We start from the raw sequence: 5789 nt of genomic DNA on the forward strand, positions 1-5789 counted from the left end.
TTGATTGCATTTATTTCTTGTAAGTCTGGAAGAAAAAACGAGTCAAAGATGTTTTTCCCATCTTCCTTGAAATCAGTGGGTATCAAGCAGGTGGGCGGCAACCTTTATCCCCTTCAATGACTTCTCAGTGGGTAGAATGAAACATGTAGAGCAGTCACAAAAAGCCAAGTGGGAACTGGGGAGGAGGGATTAGATCTTGAGGAATTTTATTTAATTAATCTTTCTGCTAAAGTAATCCCATCTCACTTTTCAGACTCTTACCCTTCTAGGTCATGTTTTCTCTATCAAACTGTGAAATAACACAAAGAATTATATAGCCCTCTTGGTATCTTTGATTTAAAATAAAAACATAAATAATTCTGAAGTGGCATTAAAGTATAAATAGATGGGGTAAGAAAATATTTACTGCTGTGTAAACAGCTATCACATATTTAGCTGATGGATCTCAGTGGGAGGCAGCCTGAGCCTTGCACCTTGAGCCCCTTGTGACAAAGGTTTGCATTGATCCCAGACGCTACATTGAAAACTGAGGCTCAATACATCTCTAGTCTTTGCAGGAAGTCAAAATGAACCCAGCAGCTCCTGTCTCCAGTCTGTGCTGGTTTTGCTGTGGAGGGTGTAGCAGCTTCAAGTGAGGACTCTGGCTCCAGTCGCACATTCCAGAGCAGACCTGTGTTTTGCAATACCCCATTTGGTGACCGAGGCACCAAGCACATAGGGGTAGATCATCAGGTATTATCAACGCATTTATCCTGAAGCTCTTGAGATGAGCTCTGGCCTTAGGTTCATAGGTTCAGGCAGGACATGCTGCTTTGTCATGCCAATGAAACACAGTCAACAGGATATGGCGAGATCTCCAACCTCAGTAAGGGCTACCAAAGGGTCACTGGAACAAAAGCTGTTCCTTCTGTATGTGAAGTACAAGTATATCCCTTCAGAGTGTCTCCTGCTAAGCTTTTCCTTCAAAGGGGTAAAACCAAGGTCAGGGAGCAGTAAGTTATTGAGTTAAAAACTCTGGATTCTGAGGCCATCTGGGAAGTCTACAGCATGGCAGTGGGAGAGGTGAGGATTTGCTGGAGAGAACAGCTGTTGTGCTGCTGTTGATGCAGGTCTGCTCAGTGAATTGCATCACCCATTGCCATGTCTCATGAATGTGAAGCATAAGCCAGCTTCTGGATAAATGTCCTGCTCCCATGGGAGAACGGACATCTGAGAAATACATTTCTCTGAAAATTGAGAAGGCAGAACAGGCCAGCCATAATGATTACTTGCAGCAACCTGCTTTGCAAAATATTTTTTCTCCAGAAATTCCAGATGGTCTCTAATTCATAGTGCCAGGCCTCTTTCCTAAGGGCTTGCAAATACTGAGTACATGCAAACCCGAGGTGTCATGGATCTTTCCTAAGTTTTGGATCCTGCAAGGAATCCATGGAGAGTAACTTGAGCGGCAGAAATTATTGTTTACTGATAAGAGTGTCCCTGGTGCAGCTCTCTGAGGTCCGTCAGTGGTGTCTGTGCAGGTGTCCTATGCTGCCTGTTGGATGGAGAAGGATAAAGCTTGTAGAGTGCCACTGCTGCACAGTATCAGCAGGATGGACTAAAGTTAATCTCTGGTGCCTCTGGTAGATCCCAAGTATGTTGGAGCTCTGTAGAAAACTGCAGTTATTGTTTTTATTCCTCAGGCTTATACAACTGGGCAGCCCTTTTATCTCCCAGTGATTTTAGGACTGTAATACATATGTTGGCCTAGTGGTGTTGAGCAGAGGAGGTGCCTGTCCCTTCAGCTAACTCCAAACTATCTTACAGCCCATCCTGGGGCAGGACAAAGTGCCCTGTGTACCCTTCGTCCTTGCAGAGCACAGATGTGTCCCCTGCATGTGCACTGTGATTGGCCACCTGCAGCCTGCCCTGCCTCTCTCTTTGGAGTCAGGTTCTTAGCTGACTGGGTCAGTCTTCCCCAAATCATTTACTACAGCCTCTCTTAAGCATTTTATGGGCCTTCCTCTTTACTGTTCACCTTGCAGGTAGCTTATTCCTTCCCCATGAGGGGTACGCTCTGTGTTCTGACAGCACACGTGGCCTGGTGTGGAAACAGTCATGGTGCCAAATCCTCTAAATATTGTAAAATTCCAAGACTCAGTCCAGGTCTCCTAAAATAGCATGTCTGTGCAAACTTCCTGAGGCTTTTTAAACAGCCTTCTGATGTGCGAGCTGGGGTATGAATGGACCTGTGGATTTCTGAAGTGTCAAGGGGGCAAATGTGTGTGCACCCAAATGAGAATATTATGAATGAGTCTCTTCAGAGAAGAACACTGATGAAAAGGACACTGTTAGCAAAAAACAACCACAGAAGTATGAGCAAATATTCAAAAGGAAGAACACCCAGGGGGAGTGGGTTCCCACTTTCTAGTGAACTACATTATTTTCTTTTCAGAAGTCATGCTAAATAGGAAAGATTTTCCAGTTTTAGCAAAAAAACTGAAATAATGTCTGTCTTTAGTGTAAGTCCTCCTGGGTGTGAAGACAAGTCCCAGTGTACTTCCATGGCCATAGGACAAGCCTCTTATTTAACTCTTAGGAGGAGTTAAGGTAAAAAAGGCTTTGCTCTTATCTATTTTCTGTGTTTACTTTGCTTCATGAGCATGTCGTTTAATCATCTCAGTTTTAATATCTTTACAATTATAGCACCCTCACGATATAGGGCTTGTGCTGTCTTTTCACAAAAAAGATGAAGAAGTGAAGCATGAAGAGGGTGATTTGCACAAGTTTCTTTAAAAGTTGAATTTGTTTCCATTATTTCACATTACTGGCCTCTCATACCATTCTTTGTCTTCCGTTTGGTCATCTACCATATGAAAAGACAGTGAGCTGACAGGAACAGTGCCCTCTGTAGTAGTGCAGCTCCTCTTCCATCACACTGAAAACTTCAACTGGCTTCAGATGAAATTTTCCTGCAGCTGTTGTTGGTAGTTCTGCTTCTCTGGGTTCTTCAGCTCTTTCAAATCAGACTAAAGATCTTTCCTAACCTGTGTCTTGAGTGATTTGTTTCCATCTTCTGCAAGGAGAATTGCACAAAAATGGGAAACAGGGCAGAAAACTGCATGGGCTTTTCTGAAGCATGTCTCAAGTTTGCAAACTAAAAAGAAGAAATTCCCCCTTTAAACTGACCAAACGCTGTCATTCCCAGCTTGGGTCTGCTCTCCATCGGGTCACATTCCAAAATTGCTCCTGATAAAGACTTGTAAAGACAGAACTGAGCGAAATACCACTGACTTTGTACTAACCAACAGCCTACATTTCCTCTTGCTGGATGTGGCCCTGAAGAGTATCAAGGGATTTGGGAAAGGTGAAGTGTGTTCTGGATTTCTCTTTGTTCCACACCAGCCTGTATTTTCCCTCGTGCCATGAGATTTGTCAAGGGCACTACGGGCTGCTCCAGCGGAAGACTGAGCTGGCATTCCATAGAAGGTCCAGCCTCTGGCAGGAAAAGTGCAGCTCAGTCTTCAGAGACATGAGGAAGGGCTGTGATTAATCCATGGCTTTTCTCTGAAGCCTGGTGGAGTATGAAGTGGGTAAATGTTTTGCAGGTCTTTCCTAACTTTTATTTAATCACACAGACATTCATGGTACTTGTCAGCTGCTCTCAGTCCTCCCTTGCAGCACAGGATTGGCTTTTCCTGGGTGGCTGTAAATCTATTTATAACAAAAAATTGTGCAGGGATGTTTGATGGTGCAGAACAAGGAAGGTTACAAAAAAGGAGTTGCAAAGCAGTTAAAGCTTGAAATTAAGGAAGCTGACACTGAAAACTGAAAGATTGCTTCCAACAGGCAGTTGGGATGCAGCTTGAGGGCTGTTCTAGGAAAAGAGTGAGAAATTCAAGGCCTGATTTTTGGGAGCTGAATGTTTGTCAGGAGGGCTGCAGATGCTAGAGCTCTTACACAAAGTCAGTGATTCACCCTGGCATTTTTCACCATTCCAAAGGGAAAGGTGGGTGTATGGTCCTGGGGTTTTCCTTTCTCATGAGTTAAAGTGGACAAATTCCAGAACACCAGATCTTTGGATAAAAGGAGGTTATATTAAGGATAGTATTGTTCATTTCTCATGCTCTGTGTTATAAATAATAAATTACAAAGCTAAATTAATAATAATAGTGAAAGATTTTATTTTTGTGACCGAAAATATGATCCTCGATAGCTACAAAGAGACAGCATCAAGCCCAGTATCGGCGCTGGGTGAACACTGATTCGACCTCTATCATCAAATCCCCTCTGTTCACAAATGTCATCTTCTTTGGGGCTGTTTTTTTACAGTTTTTTCTGCCTGAGGCAGAGGTGCCCCTATTCTTTTGTTACTCCGCATATGCATGAGGTCTCTTTTCTCTGTGCAGGGCTGGACAATGCTGTTCCTTGGGAGGTGTCGGGTGTTGATGTGAGTAAGGGGAATCTGGTATTCAGATGTACGTTCCTGATGATTCTGGTTATCTTGACTGAAGACGATTATCAAGCGTTCCCAATACTCTTGGGAAAGGCCCATCTCTGCACTGGCCACACCCTTTTGCCTGCTAATTAGGCTTTATTTTTTTGCTGCTATCTGGAGTTTCCCAAGTTCAATGTGGCAAACTGTCTCCTGAGTGTCAGTGGGCTTAGGCATTTGGATTTTTGTTACATACACAATTTTATTTACAACTTTATTTCATATATATTTCATATAAACACAAATTATCTCACACCACGTATTACACTCTGTACAATTTATTGTTTCACCTTATTTTTTTCTTATTGACATTAAATTCTTAGGCATCATTGTTTTGAAGTAACATATCCAAATGGTCCATTCCAAAGATTTTTCATGATTACTGATGAATTTTGGTACCTGAGAGTTCTCAAAACAGACTTCATGCATTTCAAATTATCTTGCCTTCTCCCTATTCTCCCTACTCCATTGCTCACTTTCCCATAGGTCCACATTCATGAGGACAATGTCCTTACCGGGGTCATATGTTTTTTGTGGTTTTTCCTATCATTCTTAATTTGCAAGCCCTCATCACAAATGCCAGACCATGAGGGTACCTGAAAAGTGTCAGCACCTCCCAGTGAAATGCCCAGTGGATTCTGGCTCCCATTCTGAATAGGCTCAAATCAAGTTGGTGACACTCTTCAGCCGCCTTCTCCTCCCTGTAAAACCAGTTCTGACCCACATGGGCAGACTGACAGCCATTAAGCAGAGGCCTTACACTGTTAATTAGTTCTGCTGATAAACAGAAGACTTTAGTTTGAAAGTTATAAAAATACCCATTGTTAAACTCCTACTAAACTGAGCAAAGAGACCTAAGATCTTTGACAAAGCTGAGCTCACTTCCCAGTGCTGCCCATGCGCAAAGGTACATAACTTGATCCTCTCTGCCACAATTCCTCCATCTTTATAGAGGAGATAATAACATGCACTTGTTATATATATATATTAGAGTTAATTCATGCTATATATATATGTGTATATAAAATACTGCAAAATCCAACTCATGTCTTTGACCACCCTGGCTGGGAGCAGAGTTTTATTTCTATTCAATTGGTTCCTGGACAACGCTAAAGATAATATCAAGTCCATTAACATAAGAATGAAACCTTCTCGGGCCATGAGTGTTGACTTCCCAGGAATGTCTGAGCTCTTCACAAGAACTTGCACCTGGAGGAGATTGCATCTACCATCTGGAGTACTGGCACCACTCTGTTACATGTGAAAGAAGGCTATTCCGAGGAAGTTCAGACAGCCATCCGGACACCTGGACTGG

The sequence above is a fragment of the Fringilla coelebs genome (assembly GCF_963513975.1).
Source record: "Fringilla coelebs genome assembly, chromosome: 3".
In the NCBI taxonomy this organism is placed as follows: domain Eukaryota; kingdom Metazoa; phylum Chordata; class Aves; order Passeriformes; family Fringillidae; genus Fringilla; species Fringilla coelebs.